Here is a 21,257-nt window from a genome sequence, read left to right on the forward strand (position 1 = left end):
ATTACTAATGAGGTGCTGAAATGCATATTCAGTGCCTGATTAGCATGCTGTCAGCCACGGCTCTTCAAAATTGCCGCGTTTCGCTGCTGCATGGCTCATCCAGACAGGAGTCCTTTTTGTAAGGACCCTGCCAACCTTGAAATCCTCTTATTCCTATCAGCAGATAAGAATAAGGGGATTTCGAAGTTCCTGGGGTCCTTTTGAAAATGACCCCCATCTGGACAAGCCGTGCAGCAGCGAAAAGCAGCAATTTCTAAGGGCTGTGGCCGACGGCATGCTAATCAGGCACTGCATATATATTTCAGCACCTCATTAGTGATCTTCAAAATGGCCATTTGCGTGGCCATTTTGAAAGTTTGTGGTAGTGTAGACATATCCAGAGAAACAAAAAACAGGGTTTCAGCTGTCCCTGTCTAGGAGATGCAGAAACTACACTAACTTTGTCCCTGTGCTGGCCCACCCATAGGCGCAGGAATTAATTTTTTTTTCCTATTGAGTTTAATCCAAGCAAGTCTGAATGACACCTTCGCTGTACAGAAGAGGTAGGCATTGTGATCAACATCTCAGACATATTTTTCCTTAGAAAAGCATCAAACAGCATTCCTGTACTCTAGCCTATTTTTTCTTTAAAATTCCCCTTCTCTACCACTATTGATGGATCAGCACCAGTGATAGTCATCATGGGAAACGTTAAAAAATTCCACAAAAAAACCTAACTGTCTGGGAAAGAGTCCTGAAAGAGATACTATTTTTGTTTAAACCTTGTTGCTTTTTCAGTGTCTTTCTCCTTCAGAGTAATAACAAGGACTGCGTGAAAACTGCAACAATGAACTAGGAAAGACAGTAACTCTGGGTTCAATCTTTTTGTCATCTTCAGATATATGCTGACTCCCAGAATGGGAACAATGTGCTTCTTCCCAGCGGGTTTGTCAACACAGTGCCAGGAGAGAATAACAAAAGGGTGTGATTTGTAGAGCTTTCTGAGAGGTATCTAGTTCACATTGTTGTAGTGCCATTCCAAAGAGGACTACACTAATCACAAACTAGGTACCTTTTAAAGTGCAGCAGCAGGGTATCCAAAGAACAGAAAGGACATCATGTTTGCACACTTTACAAATCTCACCCCTCTGACATACTTTACTGTGCCACATAGACAAGTCCAGAGACTCATCATCGGTAGGATTGTTTCCTATCTTTGCCACCCCATGTCTCCACTCCATGTAAACTGACTCTTTCCATTCTATTTTACTTTGCTGATGATATTTTTCTCTGGTTAACTCCACCTGTATAAAGCACAGCAATTATTGAAACAAAGATTTTATTTTAGACTTTCATGCCCTTTTAAATATAAAGCCATATTTCACACTCACATGTTCACATATATTCCTCATACTCTCACCATCCACATAGTATTTGAACTATGTCTAAACCTATAATCCTCTTTACTGGTTGTGACCCCAAAGTGAAGTGGTGCATGGACACAAAGAGAGAATTTGATTTTCAATTTCAAAGCCACCACATGTGCTGTGAATCTCATGGTTTTTTTTTTGTTTTATATTAGGCAAAAACAGACCTGAGACATAAGATTGGATTTGGATCCAGGTTAGGTTTCTGAAACCAAAACCCAGTCCCAAACATTATAAGTATGTTTGAAGTTCTAGTTTGTTCCTATGTTTAATACATCTGTGACAAAGTCAGTCTTATTCCTGGGCCTCTGGTCTCTATCCAGTCTACTGGTCCCAATTAAGGGCCCAGTTACCCTCACTGGGGTGAGTGGTGGTCTGGGGAGGACCTGGCCCCCCACACACTCATGCCAGATCCCAGCCCAGGGACCCTATGCAGTTGTTAGTGGGGAAAAAGATGACTCCCTTAGCACAGCAGCTCTCCTTCCTGGGCCATTTCCCCAGATAATTTCTCTGGTACCTTCACCAGGCTGTAGCAGTAGCAAGTCCCCACTCTTGATCTGCTAATTCTCCTGATTCTCCCTCTGTGGTTTCTGGTGCTCCTGATCCTCTCTTCTGCTCATCTCAAACCTGCTCTCTCCCACTACTCTGGTCTCCTTGCATCCCCCCACTCACCTCTCACAGTCTCTCATTGCCCTTCCCACTGTGAAGGGTTTTTAAAGGCCTCTTATTAGCTCAGTCATGAAGTCAGCTGGCCCCAATTAGGCTGAACCATCTCCCACCCAGATGCCTGAGATTGCCCTGCTGGTGGTGTACAGGCCTTTCTGCTTGTCTGGGTTCCCTCTGAGGGGGCCCTCCATCCTTGCCCTGCCACACATCCTAGACTTGTTCTAATGAAGACTCTCTATCTCAGTATGATTTTTTTTCCAGTTTACATATTAACTGTGGATTTTTATGTCATGTTATTAACACACAATGATTATGGTGTTATTTCTGCTGACTTTTGTGTGTTTTTTTGTTGTGCTGAATTCAGCCCAGTATCTTCACTTGTTTTAAATGCATAGCAAAACATTCTAACATTACGTGCTAAAGACCCACAGGCACAAAATTTCTCTGCAAATTAAAAAGGTGTCCTCTGTAACTGTAACATGTCTGGGGTCTATCAGAATGTTGCTTGCCTATATCTAACCCACATTACAAGAGCAGATCACTCCTGTGTGATCTCTCCATAGTCAACATCTTTTAGGTTTATTACTATTTAGAGCAATATCTTTCAGCTAAGCATGAAGGTCTTGCAATCTGCTAACTGGCTTGAAGGCTTTGCATTATTGTGTCAGATACTCATATTGTTCAATTCAGTTACTTCTGGTCAATGACAGTTGCACCAACCCTCTTCACTGCAGATAATTAATTTTGACAGCATTGAAATGAACTGCTAGCAATCATTGTAAATGACATCCCCTGTCAATGCACCTGAGACAAAGGATTATTGCCTGGTACAGTATATCAGAACTTGTAAGTAAATTATATTAAAACAATAAGATTATCTTTTCAAGTATATTTGATCTTAGTATGAAAGATCAAAATGCATGCCTGGAATTTGAATTAGATCCCTTTTTATTTGTCCCAGTTGCTGCAATTTTGCGATTAAGAGAGATTTCCATGAATACATTTGTTAATGTTATTCATTAGCCTGAAACACCACAGAAATGCAACTCTCTCTGAAATGGAATGTAGAACCTAAATAGTGAATGTTATCCTGTGGGAAAGGAAAATGTTGGCAAGTACACCAGGCTATGATCCCACCTTTAGATAGGTCTTTGAGGATCTGTAGAGTCCATGCCCACCAAATGTGGACTCAAGGCCTGACTCTGCATCTGTTGAAGTTGGCCATTTTTGGCACTGTTTCTCTTGAATTGTACTATCATTTGCTTTAACAGCCGCAGGGTTCACAACACCTTCCTCCCAAAGAAAATAGGTTACAAAACTAACATTATATCATTTCTTCACAGACTCTATGCAGCTCATGTGGCAACAAAGTAACTTGATAGGCCAGTTAATGTTATCACCTAGTGCCTGCCACCATAGCAAAATTATCTGTGTAAAAATTGCTGCCCTGAATGTTATATAGTTTGTCTACGTTGTGATTTTTCTTTCTGGAATAGGATATGTCAGATGAGAGTAATCCAAGCTGTAGCAGAAGCCATTCTAAAGTCATTTGTTTCTGCAGCTAAATTAATGTGACACTGCGATTGCTATATATAGCGTTAGCAATATACCAAACTGTAATTACAAAATTGTTCATATGGTTTCCACTGTAAATATTTTATTTCAAAGCAAAATGCTCTTTTTACAGTCTGGAACATTTTTGTAGTTCAGCTACAGTTGCCAGATAATTGTATCTTCTTGCTATCAAAATGCAGTTATGATATAAATATAAATATTTGAACATTTTATGTTCGAAAGCCTATGCATTTCCAACTTTCTGATAGACATTGAAAGATTACTTATCATGTACGGCAGCAGAGCGAAAGCTCTGCTCTTTAGTGGAGAAGGTTCAGTAGACATGTTTCCAGGTTACACTCCCTTTAATGCTATTCTTTGTTTCCCAGACACTTTTTGTGACATAGAGTACACTGTCCTGGATATAGAGGCTGAAAGTTATTCACCTCCACCCCAGGCATATGAAACTAGTCTTGGGTGTAACTGAAACTGTTGAAAAAGAACCAAACAAACACAAACACAAAACAATGCTCTGTTGCTGATTAAGCATGCCCACCTCAGGAATGTCTTAATGAGAATTACAACCATCACTGGTGTAAACTAGAGGTACCCAGCCACAGAAAGAGACTCAATAAGTGGTAAAATAAAAATGCTGACCATCTGCATAAACAGGAAGGTCACAGCTAAACTGCAGTTTGGATATGGAAGATAAAATTTGAAGAACTTGGGCAAGAAGAAGGACAGAGATGTGCTAGTAAGAAATTGGTCATTTTTTTGACTATTTAGGAGTGTGGGATAGGTTTAGTAAATTTGAAGAGGGTAGCTAGTTTTATGTCTATAATATAAATGAAAATCAAAGCTCTTTGGAATCATGTCCAGACTGCAGTTCACCATCCAGTTGCTGGAGCTGTGACCCATCTGATATGCAGAGGCATCACTGGGAAACCCCAAATGAATGGATTTTGAATGGCCATCAGGTGAAATTTGACTGAACATTAGTTATAGTGAGCATACGAAATTTGCTTGGTATAGATATTTTCTGTGCTTTTCTAATAAATAGATGTTTAGAGCCCATCTGTGTAAAGCTCTTCAACTGGGATAAGATTCTGGAGACCTGTAGAGCCCTAAGCCCCATAGGTAGAGAATGGGTAGTTAAACTGAGCTGGTGTCTTTCTGAGTCCTGAGTGGGTAAGGATAAGTGCTTTAAGCCCCAACATCTCAGAAGGAAAAGTGTAGGGGTGTCTAAATTGATTGGGTTATCCCTTGAACCCTTTCTGAGGTTCAGGTAGGGTGCCATAAACTGGGCAGGTAACAAGGAAAGGTTGCTGAATTCAGCTGAAGACTCTTAAGAGGTCATTGTATTAAAAATGTAAATGCTTGAGTATTATTGTAGGATGGTAAGTAACTTTTCAAAAAGGGAAACAAAACTGAAGTAAGTATTATCAGTAACTGTGCTTCAAAGGACTCAAATGATGAACCAGACAAGACTAAACTTTTAGGTGTCTGTGTTTCTTAAGAAATACAGTTGAAGAAGACAAAAATTACTCATCACAAAACCACACTTTGACAGCTACATCTTGATAAGAAACCCATCGTCTGGCTCTTTACCTATTCATGGATTTTGCAATGTACCAGCTGCATTAAGGAGAAACTCACTAACTCATGGGAGAACTGATTCAGAAGGAAAAGAGTTATGAATAGTGACCATGGCAAAAAACCCCTGTGAGAGGTCTGAAGGACCCATGAGAGACCTTGCTGTGGCACTGATTTCTATAAATTTATTAGCATGCATACAGATTATTTTGTTGTTGTTAATACAATAAACTCTTTCATATACAGCCACCTCAAGACTGAAAGGTGGCTGGATATTCAAATATTCTGGATGATAGAGAGGTATACCTAAGAATGTGTAATAGTGAAGAAAAACAAGATTTGATATTGTGAAACAAACAAGAATGTAGGCAGGATACTCTATTTACCAGCAACAGTGGTATTGTACACTGTACATTTATACTGTATTTGCTGTATTTATTCGTATTTACTTTCACTGCACTGCACTTATGGAAAATGTAACTAAATTTTACTTCTGGTTAAAATGCTGGTTTTTCGAGAGTTCCGAATGATAGTATGCAGGATATGAAAGAGATTACTGTATTTATTTCTCTAATGCTTTTACCTTAAGAAGTGCCTTCTTGGAAAGAGGTGTGTGATTACTTATAACTGTTTCCAATTCTGGAGAAAATGCAAAGTGCAGATGCTGCCCATGTGGACAGTCTGCCCTTTGGGGCATATCACAGTGTTGTCAGAGAACTATGCAGCCAAGAAATAGCCCAATATGGAGAGAAATATGTCTCCAGCTACAAGAGGCGATGACTCAGGATGCTGAGTGTTGATGTGCTTGCTGGACTACAGGAGCTTTGGGAGAATACAGGTGCACCTTCCTCTCTTTTATATATAACTGAAACCTTCCAAATTACTTTCAACCCAGTACTTTCAGTGGATATTGCCCGGTAATGGTCTACACTACAGCTAGGAATTATTAAGGTCAGATCTTGAGGAACTTGGTAACGTCAAAGTGATGATTTTGAACAGAAAGTTGTGTATCTTGCACTTTTAGTGATCTAGTAATTAGTATGACAATCTATCTTGTAAATGTCTTAGTCATCTTCAGCACTAGACAGACAATGAAATTATTAAAAAAGTCCCATAATGAGGAGCAGGTTTAGAAGGAGTAAACCTAAGGTTCAGGGAGAAATTTCTTTCCTTTGTTTTCAGTATTTGTTCCTTATTAAAATCAAAAAGACATTATTTATCATTAACAATCTATTTAGCACTGTGATTGGTTGTTGATTATTTGCATTTACCAGAATAACCCATTGACTAGGATACTACAATAATTTGTGCTCAGCCTCTGCAAATGTGTACAGTAATCCCTTGATTTACATGGAGGTTTCATGCTGGTAAACTTCTGCATAAACTGAATTTTTCATAAATTGTGGAGGGTGATTTGAGGAGTGGGCAGCTGCGCGAAGTGGAGGGGGCAACAACATGGCCCCCAGCTTCTCCCAGCTGCGGGGATATACAGCTGTTTGCCCAGCAGTTTTTGAGAAATCAGGCGGCAAGCAGCTGTGTGCCTGCCGGGCTCCCCAGCTGGGGAGCTCTGGGCACAAACAGCTGGTTGCAGTGCTGGTTCTCCCAGATGGGAGAACCGACACTGCAAGCAGCTGTCTGTCAGGGATGGAGTAATGGTTGTGGAGAAAAGGACCAAACTTGAATATGCAACCAACTCTTTGTCCTTCCCCAACCTACACCCCACCGTTTGTTTTGAAATCACTCTACAGGTAAGAATTCATTTTTCAATTAAACTATTAGCTTCAGTGAAGTGTGTTCTAAGAGTTAGTTGAATTCTATCACTGCATCTCTAATCTGCCTACCAATTTGAAAAGGAAGATAAGTGTGTGAAAGTAAGAGGAAATGTATCAAAGAGTATACCAGTAAGTCACTTCAGGAATGGGAAAATAAGAAACATTTTGGATCAGTACTCTGCAGTGTGAAATCTAGCTGCTATCTCAGCATGTGTTGAAATGAAGGAAAAGGTGATGCAGCAGAAGGAGAAAGTAAAGCAGACTAACTAACCGCTTCTGCCTCACCTGCATCATCTCTATTCCTTGTCCCTTATTTATTTCCTAGAAAAGGAGTTCTCTTCAAAGATCTGGGTGTATCATATATTGAAACCAGCTAATATACTTAGAATTTTGTTAACAAAGTCAGCCTAGTCATAAGTTACCAACAGCTGACCAACTACTTTTATTGGAGACCATAAACAGAAACACAATGTACTTTAATTCTAGCTATCCTGAATGGCTACGTCTACACAAGAAGCTTTTCCCAGCAAAACTGGGCTTTTGTCAGGAACAAAACTGCAGACCGTCAACACACAAATGCAGTTTGTCGACAGTTTGTCAATGTCAATGTCAAAAACCCAACACATCCACTGACAGTGTTATACCTCTCCCTGTTCAGGTATAATGCATCTCACAAGAGCGTTCTGTCAACAAAACAGCCATGTAGACACTCCAGGGCCCTTTTGTTGACAGACTGGGGAGCTCGGTTTGCAGAGCTTCCAATCAGCCATTCTGTCAACAGAGTGGATTGCTCTTAAGAGTTTGTAAAGAGCTGGCAGAGAGTTCTGCTGGACTGTTAACACTGATCTGGAATGTCTTGTAGCACAGGAGAAGTTCCAGAAGGAAGATAATATTATTCCAGTTTTTTTTAAGGTAAAATAAGAAGTTTGTAGGGGAATGCGGTAGCAAAAGAGGAAAACCTTAATACAGATTATGTGATGTAAGATGGGGACACAAAGAAACACTGGATTATTTTGCATCCTCTGTGTCAATGGTTTCCTGTGTTGCTACCCATTCACCCCCTCTGTTTACCTGTTTTTAAAAACTGGCATAAGGGGTAACATGTAAACCTGGGTAATTGCAGAACTGTCATCTCAACATCAATCCCAGGCAAAATAAAGGAAAAACAGAGACAGGTCTCAATAAATAATTAAAGAGGAGAATTATGTAAGATTTCAGTAATGCAAATCAATATGGAAAACAGATCCTACCAAACTTCTTGATCTTTTTATTTTATGATGATAATGATGAAAAAGAAGTAGCTGTTTGACTGAAAAAGGTCCAGAATCAGGCTCATCAGCCATCAACTAACTCAAAATTGGAAGGTGACATAAAGATTTCCTACTTCTTACCAAGTGACTGCCAGCAGGGACTTTGCACCTCTGAGTAGCACTGATATAATATGCTCAGAATTCTTTATGGAATTTGACTTAATACAGGATAATGTTTTTATTTAAAAAATAGAACAATATAAAATTGACGTGTCACACTTACATGGGTTAAAATGGCTGATTGATAGGGCTCAACATGTAGCTTTAAACAGCAAGTCATCATCAAATAGATCTGCATCGCCTGTGGTCCTGCAGGGATTAGTTCCTGGCCTTATGCTGTTTAATATTTTCCTTCAATGACTTGAGAAAGGACATAAAATAAACACTGATAAGGGCTGGTGCTGCAACAAAAATTGGGAGTGGTAAAAAATAAAGATAGGCCATTGATTCATAGCAGTCTGGATTGGTTAGTAAACTGGGTGTAAGCAATAAATATAAATTTTAATAGGGCTTAGTGTAAATGTGTTTATATAGGAACAAAGAATGCAGGCATACTTACAGAATGGGGGATTTAGGGTGATTATATTTCTCTATGCTGAATACGGGTCACCTGTTAACAGTCTCATTCTGGTGCTTTGGGTTTTATCAGAAAAATCATTGTAATCCAAGGCCCAGCAGTTGAAGATAGACAAATTGAACCTGGTAGAAAGATGTAAATTTTGGCTCTGGGAGTAATTAAGGACTGGAATAATTTCTCAAAGGTCATAGTGAAGTCTTCATCACTGAATAACTTTAAAATAAGTTTGGAGTTTTTTTTTTTAAATAAAATATGCTCTGGAAATTGTTTTGGCAAAACCTGTGTTATAAAGGAGGACAGATTATGTGATCACAGTTGTTCCTTCTGGCCTTGCAATCTATGAACCAATAAATATATATATAGCATGAAGTTCTCCAAAATGCCCATTTTTGTTTTCTCATTGATAAGGCTCAGGCTATTACAATTATTCTCATTGGAAATTTTGGCTATTTCACGTCATTTCAGGGTATTCAGAAAGGTTCACTATGTTGTGGTTCAGAAGTAGGCATTTTCAAAGCATGTGAGCAAAAACATTTGAAGTCCCTGCTGTGTTTCACCTAATCAGTTCAATCTTCCCTTCATATTATTATTTGATTTTTTGCAGGCAGTTCATTCCACTGAAGGAAACCTGACTGCAGGATGAAGCTCTACAAAAAGAATTCGCATGGATACTATTGCTAGGGAACCAATTTCTTTTGTTTGCAGCCTATTTGTTGGGAAAGGTTGTCACACTGTATTGGGCATCTCGCTTTCAATGTCAGATTGCATAGTGATATTAGGAAAGATTAAAAAAAAATAGACTTAAAACAATAAAAATTGGAGATAATCAAAATGTTGGCATGTTCCAGCTAGGCTAGAGAAATGTGAGGACACTAGGTATGCAAAGGACTGACTTCGTCTTTTGAACACAAACTATAAAAATACTGTAGGGAACCTTACTCTTTCTATTACTTGTTTGGTAGAAAGAAGTTGGTATGTGCAACTTAAATTTATTATAACAACATTTATGGCATTATAAAAATACTTCACCCTGGGATTTATAGTTCAGTGTTACTATATGTAATACTTATTTGTACTGCAGTCACTTGTAAAGCCCCTAGTGGTCTAGATTTATAGTTTATTATAACCTATGGATATACTTGTAGCATTAATCAGTGATCAAAGCTCCATTGCACTTCACTAGGCTCTGGGTAGAGGAAGGTAATATCAGCTCACAATGACTAGATACCGGTGGTTAATTCAAATAGATGAGCATGGTAGACTACAAGAAGATAGCAAAATGGGTAGAGCAGACAATAATTTCAGTTTTCTACCTGCCAGACTTGTGTGTGTTCTTTGTATATTACTTTAGAAAAAATAACTCTTGCAAGGAGCATCAATTTTTTAATCTCTTTTTACTCTAATGATGAGATTTAGGGATTACCTTCACCATTATAGCACAACAGACATGGATAAAATGAGCAATAGTTTTTCCTTTGATAACCCTTCCTGAGTGTATCCACAACAATTTCCTACCCACTTAAACAAGTGGCTCATTGTCAGGTTGGTACACCCTGTCACAATATTGTTATTAGTCCTTGTTGGATCATAAAATTGCAGTTAGGGGCAATCAAGACATCTGATGGAAGTCTACGTCTCTCATGCCTGTCTCCAAAGCTTCCTGTCTGGGGCAAACAAATGCAGCTCTTTCTCTCTGCGCAAGGTAAAATCAACAAATGTTTTGCCCTGCGTCTATACGAGCCCCTTCCTTTTGAAAGAGGCATGTTAATGAGCGGGTTCAAAAGATGCTAATGAGGCACTGCAATGAATATGCAGCGTCTCATTAGCATAACAGTGGCCACAGCGTTTGGAAAGTGTGGCTTTTCGAATCGCGCTCCACCCGTGGAGACAGGACCTTCCGAAAGGACCCCCCAGTTTTCAAAAGCCCTTCTTCCTATCTGGTGTTAGGAAGCCTCATTTTTGAATCGCCGCAGCCACCATTATGCTAAGAGGCGCTGCATAGTCATTGCAGCACCTCATTAGCATCTTTCAAACCCATGCATTAACGTGCCCCTTTCGAAAGGAAGGGGCTTGTGTAGACACAGCCCCGTAGTCTGGGAAGGGGAAGAGTAAATGCGCAGCGTCTGGTCTCTTAAACCTTCTGACTAGGGCAAACAATGGAAGTTAAGGGGCAAACAAAGAGTCTATGGGCACTGGGCCCAAGGCTTTCCTTACCAATACACAAAACATGAAGCTGCACAGGGGCACCATAAAATTTTGGGAACAAATTAGCAAGGGGCCTGGCACTGGCAGCAGGTTTCAGCCCTGCCCCTCGCTCACCAGCAGCAGGAAGGGGAGCGACCCAGCCCCAGCCTGTCCTGCTTCACCGGCCCCAGCCACATTGCTCCACTTCCTGCTAACAATGAGTGTGAGGAGCTGTCATACCCACTTCCCCAAAGCTCTCTACCCTGAGTGATGTGGCTGAGAACATTGCGTGTGGTGATTGCTGGAACCAGCTCACTCTGCTTCCCAAACCCAGCTGCCTTCTGCAGCCCTGAGTGCTGCCTCTTGCTCAGAGCACCAACATGTCCTCCCTGGGCTTTCTGGCTGGGATGGCAGTAGCAGTTGTGGGATTCTGTCCCTCTGAACAGGGTACACAAAATATTCAGTAAATAGCTGGAGCCCCCTGGAGCCACCCTTAGGGGCCAGTGTGGGGGTTAGCGGTATCCAGACCCACTTTCTTCCATGGGGTTCTGACCCATGCTCCTATGAAGCCAATTAAGGATTCAAACATTTGTTTCTAATACATTCCCTAGGATATTTCCTAACAAAAGCTCATCTTGGGCACCCCTTCAGCTGGCTCTGAGTCCCCATCAGTCTCTGCATTCAGAGTCTGGTTCCAAAGTTCCCACCATTTAAAGAGTTGCTAGTGCCTTTTCGGGAGTCTGCAGCACACAGCCTTCCGCCCCTTCAGTCAACCCAGTCTGAGCAGGGGTGCATTCATTTATCTGTCCCTTCCACCTGGAGTACTAGCAAGGTGGTGTGCTCTCCTGGCTCCACAGTGATTGGTCTGACCCCACTGGCCCATTGGCTAATCCCTGGGCCTTGATGACTAGTTACAGAATTATTTATTCATATAATTAAACACATACTTTATAACTCAGTTCAGTTACAATTCAGTTTAACAAACTTTGTCAAATTCAGTTATGTTGTCTGTGCAGGATGGATGTTATTTACCAGGAAAGAGGATCCCTTAGAATACAAACTGGTGAAAAAAATCCATTTTATTAATAGGCTGTTATTATTATTGTTATTATAATTTTTAGTAGTAGTAGTAGTAGTAAATGTCCTTGATTTCCTTTTATCTTCAATAACAATTTGCTTTGTTAGCTAATTCAGGTTTGCAGTAATTGGAAAATATACCTAGGAAGAAGCACAAGCATGCTGAGAAAACAAGCTTTCATTATTATTTTGAATCACTATGTCATGAGTGTTACAGACACTCCCATTTGTGAGATTAGTCTCTTGTGTATTCTCTGCCCAGACATTGCAGTCATGGCCGTGATATAAATTCCAAAGCATCAGCTTGCGAATGGTAACAAGGCTGACCAGCTGAACCACCTTTCTCACATACTTTCTCATGCATTTCCTTTATTTTCCTGTTCTCTTCTAAATCTCTTTCACTTTTCTCTCTAGCAGAAAGATAACAAATAAGACAAAAACATAGAAATACCTGAGCTGTATAAAGGACCATTACATGAAATAGTCACAAAAATTGGATCATCTGGTGTCAGAAGTACTGAAGGGAAGAAAACAAAGAGGAAAAATATTTCAAATAATCCCATTCCATTTTGCTGCTGACACCATTTGCTTTATTGTCAATGTCTCTCATACTTGTTCAATGGTTTCTTCTTAACTTTCTAAGGATATTTGTGAATGCAGTTCCACATTCTATGCTAGGGGCAGACATCCACTTTAGAATGAACACCCTACTAGAAAAGACATACCAATGAACTTGAGTCATAACCTGAGCACTGGATTAAAAATTCATGAATATTGGTTTTTGATGAAAAAAATAATCAAAAAACTGTTTCTGATGAGAGGGGAAATGAAAACAAGATAAAAATCCAAAATTTTTTCAAAATTTCAACCTCCCACACTTCAAAAATCCAACTTAATATAATTCTTGTGAATGTGTTTACCAATTTTTGATCCATCTCAAGCTACCACAATTGTCACCTGCACAGTCATATCTATGGCTTGCCGTGAGTACATCTGGCACCAGTGCATGATACCTCATTTCTAAATATCTCTGTATTCTTATAGTAACAGAGAGGTAGCTGTTGGGAGTTCGTTTTATCTAAGGTTCTATGTTGTTTTAATATAGGTTCGAGATAACTTAAGACATCCTGAAGTATCTTCCTCTTTTGTAATCTTCATATGGTTGAATATTAAGTCCATAACACTGGTCTGAAAAAAAAATCAAGACAGGAGATTTCCATTTTTTCTTTTGTTTTATACGTATATCTTGTATATAGCTTCTGCACTTCCTAATTCTGGACAAGATCCTGAATGGAACAGACAGACAGACAGACAGACAGATAGATAGATATCTCACTTCCATTTAGGATCTTGTCCAGAATTTGGAAGTGCAGAAGCTCCATATGAGTCCACCCATGCATCCAAGCACCAAACAAAAACCCAATATCAAAAAATGAATATAAAAAATCATAGTACATTCTTGTGAGCCTCCAATAAATAAACATGTTTCTCTTTCAGCCAACTGTTACTAATTTAACTACCTGAAATCACAGATACCTTATAAAGAGGGTATAATGCAGTGTATTAGATTTCAATATATGTAATATAATACTTTAATTTATGCATACTGTGCGTCTGTTTCCTAGTGCTAATTTATTGATGAGATGAGCTTTCAAAGATGAAGTTTCCCATCACAACTCTTCTCATTAAATTTGAACCCCTATATGCAAATCAAACTTTAGGAAATTAGAAAATTGGCTATACCAATGAAAGAAAATATGCATGATTGATGCATCTAATATCCTGCCTTTGTAATTTACTGTATTACAGTTACTTTTCATTTCCATCATTAATTAAAAATTAAGACAATAAAACAGTCAATGAAGTAGCAACAAATCACAGTAGCATCTCGAATATCTAATTACCTAGACAGTGAAATTAAACAGTAATAGCTCTGGCAGATAAGAGTTTGGTTCAAAACATTCTAAGTCATCCTCCAAGCATCTTTTCAAACTGAGTTTTGCAGAAGACAATTAAGAAAGAGGCAAAATTAAATTTTATTAAAATTTCAATACCAAAGTTTTCCTCTTTTTCAGATGTGATTTCAGAATCCTTAAAAGGCCCAAAATGGCAAGGCCTGAGTACAACTCGTAAAGTGCTACGTACCTTAAATTCCCATTGACTTAGGTGGGAGTTAAGGGAGCTGCATATCTCACAGGATCTGCTCAGTGCCTGATAGGATCAGGTTCTAAATAAGCTTTTCTATTCATTGGTTCCACTCCAGTGCATTTTTCCATTCTGCATTTATCAAGAACAGTTATTCACACAGAACATGGCTTTGCCGTAGGATGTCATAATACAGCTATAGTAAATGGCACATAGATTATACAATTATTTCATACAAGCACAGAAAACAAATTATGGCAAAATATTAAGTAAGTCTACTGTGGGAACTGCTAACTTGTTAAGATTTCTACAGCATTCTAAATCCATTAACCTTTCACGTGGTGCCATCTTGCTGCCAATAAAGCTGTGCTTTTGACAAATTTGTCATGGGCATGATAAATGAGCTATTTTTGCAGACGTTGATTATATGACCTGTTTAACTTGCTGTCCTCCAGGCCTGCCATGTTAATAGATGTCTCGTAGCACAAATAGAGACAAATCCCATAGGTGAATAGCAGATGCCATTAATAATAGAGTGTATCATCCAAGATGGTCACAACTCTAAAGCTTTATGAAGAACTATATATAAGGAATACCTGCATACATATTTAAGGAAATACTTCCAAAGAGACTGGATTTTTTTGTTCACTTATTTGTCTTTGTTTTTTTTAATTCCTGAAACAAACCATCACATGCAATATTAAAAATGCATTTGATTGTCTTAATTGTTGCTAATAATTTCCCTGTATGTTGAAATAGATTTTCATTTATGACATTTTATTAGTCATGTGGTAATATTTCTGAATCCAATGGACAAATTTCCACATTACAAAACTGCCCCCAGAACTAGCCCTATAATTAGCACTGCTAACGAATATCCCTTTGACCTGGTAGGTAATCCTGTTATATCAGGATCCCAACCCAGAAAGCTCTTTAGCACCCAGTTTCAGTGGATTTATTCACATACTTAAGATTAAGTATCTTCTTAGGGTATAGAAGGAAAGATGTGCCACTCACCCCACATGGCACAGTTAAGAGGATAAGAAGCAATGAGATTTTATTTTAAATATTTATTTTCCATTGTTTTTCTTTAGTAGATAAACAAGTGGATTCTCATTAGTTTCAGTGGGCTTTGGTTGAATGACAGAATGAAGTGTAATCTTTGAGGAAATAAAACAATAACAAAGAAGTAGACTATCTTGCAAAATCTACACTTTCTAATGAGATATTAAGTAATCATAATTAACATTTTTACATCTTTGTATGTCCGAGCAAATTATTTTAAGAGATTTAAAACAGTAACTTTAAGCAATTTTTTTGGTATGTTAAACGTATCCCATTTGTACCGATTCATTCAAACCATAGCAACAATTCTTAAAAGCACCCTAAAGATGACCACATTCTTGGAAGAATGATAAATATACAAAAGTACAAAAGAATTAACAATTAAAGTTATGTAAATGTAATAAAAAACTTGGTAATTTACTTTATTATTGGAAATAATTTCTGAACCACAACTCTGATATGTAATGATTGCTTGCAAAACTGCAGTACGCAACTTGACCACTGGTTGTGTATACACTTGAATTTGTGAATTGTGAATTGTACACTAATGTGGTTCTGGATGCATCAATGAATTGTCTGTTAGTTAAGAATAACTCTGTTCTAATTTGAGAAATGCTGTTCACGTTAAAACTGCCCTGAACAGAACGTAGTGTTAAAATTAACAGGCTAAAACTCCCTGGACTCAGGACAAAAACTTGTTCTATTAGGCTATGTCTGCAGTAAAAGGATTTGTTGGCAGAAACTTCTGCCAACAGATTGCAGCCAGACTGTAGGGTGGATTGAAATGTGGGTAAGTGTAAGGTAATGCATGTTGGAAAAAATAACCCAAATTACACGTACTACATGATGGGGTCAAATTTAGCTACGACAGATCAGGAAAGGGATCTTGGAGTTATAGTGGATAGTTCTCTGAAGACATCCACGCAGTGTGCAGCGGCAGTTAGTAAGGCAAATAGGATGTTAGGAATTATTAAAAAAGGGATCGATAATAAGACAAAAGAGATCATACTTCCCCTATATAAAACTATGGTACGCCCACATCTCGAGTACTGCGTGCAGATGTGGTCTCCTCACCTCAAAAAAGATATATTGGCATTAGAAAAGGTTCAGAAAAGGGCGACTAAGATGATTAGGGGCTTGGAAAGGGTCCCATATGGGGAGAGGCTAGAGAGACTGGGACTTTTCAGTTTGGAAAAAAGGCGATTGAGGGGCGATATGATAGAGGTATATAAAATCATGAATGGTGTGGAGAAAGTGAATATAGAAAAATTATTTACCTTTTCCCATAATACAAGAACTAGGGGACACCAAATGAAATTGATGGGTAGTAGGTTCAAAACTAATAAAAGGAAATTTTTCTTCACACAGCGCACAGTCAACCTGTGGAACTCCTTGCCCGAGGAGGCTGTGAAGGCCAGGACTCTATTAGGGTTTAAAAAAGAGCTTGATAAATTTTTGCAGGTTAGGTCCATAAATGGCTATTAGCCAGGGATAAAGTATGGTGCCCTAGCCTTCAGAACAAGGGCAGGAGATGGATGGCAGGAGATAAATCACTTGATCATTGTCTTCTGTTCTCCTTCTCTGGGGCACCTGGCATTGGCCACCGTCGGCAGATGGGATGCTGGGCTGGATGGACCTTTGGTCTGACCCAGTATGGCCATTCTTATGTTCTTATGTTCTTATGTTATGTTAGTGATCTGCTCCATCGACAGAGAGCAGCTAGGTGCTCCAACCCAGTACCATCCACAAAGTCAATGACTATGCTCATATGAACACATTTAAACCTGGGAGATTGCTGAGGGAAGATTGTCATGACAGATGTTTTCCTGTGAAGGAATGAATAAGGAAGAACTCTTACGGAGAAAGAAGAACATACTGAAATTTACTATCTTGAAGATTGATGGCCCTTTCAGCTGTAAACAATCCTGTTTTCACTCACCAGTTATGGAAACTAAGTATGTATATATATTACACCAGAATGTATGGTTCTGGGAAAGTATTTTTGACAATGAGGGGTCCATGTGTCTAAGAACACTGTTCAAGGACAGAAATTTTGGAACATTTATAGGGGAATGAAACTGCTGCATCCCACCAGTTACACTGACAAAGAGACAGAACACCACCAGCTCTTTGCTTTACCTCAAGGGTGATATTGTCTCTGTTCTATCTGTATCGCTCTGTACTGATCTCTGTTGATAATCTTTGATTAAATAATTCCAGTGGAACCTGCTATTCAACAATCTCAAATTGTCATCAACTTCAGACATACAACAACTTGCATATCTCATTTAATTATATATGAAATTAATAAAAATCATGCTATACAGTATCTAGAAGACCCCAGGAGCTTTTTAATTTCCCCTTTAGAACCCCACAGGCCCAGATTAATTTCAGCATGGCACTTAGCTAGCTAATAGCTAGTTGTAGTTGAGGCCAGGAGGGGGAAGGGGGAACAAAAGGAGCCCTTTCTAACATCACAGTAATTTCCAGTTCAGTTATTTCTCTTCACACTGTTTGCTAAAGCAGGCACTCTTTGAAGTCAGTCCAGTCCTGTGTCTTTTCTGTTCTGGTGTGCCAAGGATAGATTTGTCACTATGCCCTCTCATGAGCTCCAGCTGCTGGATCTCTTTCCAAATGACCTCTTAGCTGTGTCTATTTGCCATGTAGTATGGGTCCCTTGATGTTCCATTTATTCAGTTCTGTCATCTCCTAATGTAAGGCTTGAACTCTCTTGGCAGGAGATGTCAATATCAAACCTCTCTTTCTCTGACCTACAAGCATGTGAATTTGGATAACTAGTGCTCTTGTAGGGATGATAAACCATCTCCCTTCATTATGTTTAGGATTTTTATTCCATTTTGAAGCTATTAATTGAGAACACGAAGAGTGCATGTACACTAGCCGGCTACTTCAAAGTAGCCGGCACATCGAAATAGCATGCGTTGCATCTACATGTGCCGTGTGCTATTTCGACGTTGAAATCAACGCTAGGTGGCTAGATGTCGAAATCGCTATTCCTATCAGAAGATGGGAACAACACCCTACTTCGACGTTCAACGTTGAAGTAGGGCGTGTGTAGATGATTGACATCCCGCTTCTTTGAAATAGCGGGGTCCTCCATGGCGGCCATCAGCTGAGGGGTTGAGAGACGCTCTGTCCAGACTCTGCAGGGCTCTATGGTTGCCGTGTGCAGCAGCCCTTAGCCCAGGGCTTCTGGCTGCTGCTGCTGCTGTTGCTGGGGGTCCATGCTGCATGCACAGGGTCTGCAACCGGTTGTCAGCTCGGTGGAGCTCATGCTGTGCAGGCCGAGTGTGTCTGGGAGGGGCCCTTTAAGGGAGTGGCTTAGGTCTTTACTGGCCCCTTATTTCGATGGGGAGCACTTGTGTGTGTGAATGCTCCGCATTTCCTTCCAGGGCAGCTTCTTTCAACGTTCTCCATCACTACTTCAATGTTGAATGTTGACGGCACCAGCCCCAGAGGATGTGTAGACGATACGCATCGAAGTAGCCTGTTTCAATGTTCTTACATCGAAATAGGTTACTTCGATGTAGTGTGCTAGTGTAGACGTAACCTTAGAGATTATTGATGACCTGATTTCTATTGCAATGTAAATGAATCTGACCACACAGAGGCCGTGTCTACATGTGCCCCAAACTTCGAAATGGCCACGCAAATGGCCATTTCAAAGTTTACTAATGAAGCACTGAAATGCATATTCAGCACTTCATTAGCATGCGGGCGGCCGCGGCACTTCGAAATTGACGCGCCTCGCCACCGCGCAGCTTGTCCAGATGGGGCTCCTTTTCGAAAGGATGCAGCCTACTTCGAAGTCCCCTTATTCCCATGAGCTGATGGGAATAAGGGGACTTTGAAGTAGGCGGGATCCTTTCGAAAAGGAGCCCCGTCTGGACAAGACGCGCGGCGGCGAGGCGTGTCAATTTCGAAGTGCCGCAGCAACCCGCATGCTAATGAAGTGCTGAATATGCATTTCAGCGCTTCATTAGTAAACTTTGAAATGGCCATTTGCGTGGCCATTTCGAAGTTTGAGGCACGTGTAGACGTAGCCAGAGTGAAGTAGCTATCCCTGTTAGCTTTGAATAGAAATCCATGAAATTCAGGATGACAACTGGGAATCTGCACTGAAGCCTTATCCTGCAAATCAAAGGAAAGGGAGACCCTTTCAGACAGCTCATCTGCTCCCAGTTTTACATGCACTTCTCAATTCTTGATCATTAGTCTTCATAGGAATTAGAAAATTGGAATTCCTGTCACTGTTATTACTTACTACTCCTTAAAACACAGAACACTTTGGCTACATCTACACACCAACGCTCGGTCTAAAGAAATTCTTCAGGAAGGTCTCTTCAGAAAGAACTTCTTTCTAAAGAGTGTGTCCACACACAAAAAACAGATCAAAAGCATGATCTGCTCATTCAAAAGAGAGCATCCACACAGACCCCATTCTTTTGCAAGAATGGGCCAGTGTTCAAAAAGTCCACTACCATGAGGTCTGCTCTTTCAAAGAAAAAGGCCCACCAAGCATCTAAACACATTGGCTGAAACCACAGGTAATGTGGTACTTTGTAATATGCTAATGAGATACTTCCAGGAATATGCAGCTCCTCATTAGCATAATAGTAGCCACGTGTGATTCAAAACTGACAGTTTCAAAACACATGCCACCCATGTAGACTGGGTCATTCGAAATGACGCCCCTGTTTTGAAAGCCCCTTCTTCCCATCTGGTTTTGGGAAGAAGGGACTTTTGAAATCAGGGGGGTTGTTTTGAAAGGACCCCAGCTACACAGGTGGCTTGATTTTCAAAACCATCAGTTTTGAAGCACATGCAGCCACTATATTCATGGAAGCACCTCATTAGCATATTCTGAAGTGCCACATTACCTTAGGCCCTCCAAAAGGGGGGGCTAGAGTGGCCACATCTGTTTCCTTTCAAAAGAAGCTTTCAAACAGGGGCGTTCTTCCTGAAACAAGAGTGGAAGAACACTTTTGAAAGGAGCACCATATTCTTTTGATTTAATGTCAAAAGTATGCTTTTTGTGTGTAGATGGTCTACCAGATATTTTGAAAGAGACCCTTCTTTCAAAAAATATTTCAAAATAACTTGCTAATATAGATGTGGCCTGTAGGTTTGATAGAAAATCATGCAGTATGGGTGTGTCTACACTTGCATTCCTCTTCTGAAAAGACATGCAAAGGAGGGAAATTGAAAATGCAAATGAGGTGCATATTTACATATCTGGCATCTCATTTACATATTCTTCTTTCAAAAGAGCTTCTTTCGAAAGAGGAAAATCAGTATCGACACTGCTCTTTCAAAATAAACCCATCTTCACAAAAAACATTCTTCCCATTTTTTATGGGAAGAAGGATTCTGTCGAAGATGGGATTTGCTTTCAAAAAGAGCAGCGTTTACACTGCTTTTCTTGTTTTGAAAGAAGCTCTTTCAAAAGTATATGCAAATGAGATGCCAGATATGTAAATATGCACCTCGTTTGCATTTTCAATTTCCCTCATTTGCATGCCTCTTTAGAAAGAGGAATGCAAGTTTAGATGCACCCCTTGATATGCCCCAACCAACATTATCTTTTTAAAAAATTACTATAGCATTCATGTTCTTTTCAAAAAGCAAAGGATATGACACATCTAACTGGGGAGGTAAATTTCACCTATCTTTCAAGGAGTTGTTATAACAATTATGTATTATAATAGCAAAGTTATACCTGCATTAAAAACTTTGCAAAAAGACAGCTTTAATTTTATTTCTATTTTAAAGAATAACTCCAATGATATTACAGAAAAAAAAAAAGAAAACTATTCTGGATACTAAACCTCACATCTGGAGATGACAGCAATTTTGCCATTTACAGAGGTAGTTTTGCCTGGGGGCT

The sequence above is a fragment of the Carettochelys insculpta genome, chromosome 1 (genome assembly GCF_033958435.1).
Source record: "Carettochelys insculpta isolate YL-2023 chromosome 1, ASM3395843v1, whole genome shotgun sequence".
NCBI classification, from domain to species: domain Eukaryota; kingdom Metazoa; phylum Chordata; order Testudines; family Carettochelyidae; genus Carettochelys; species Carettochelys insculpta.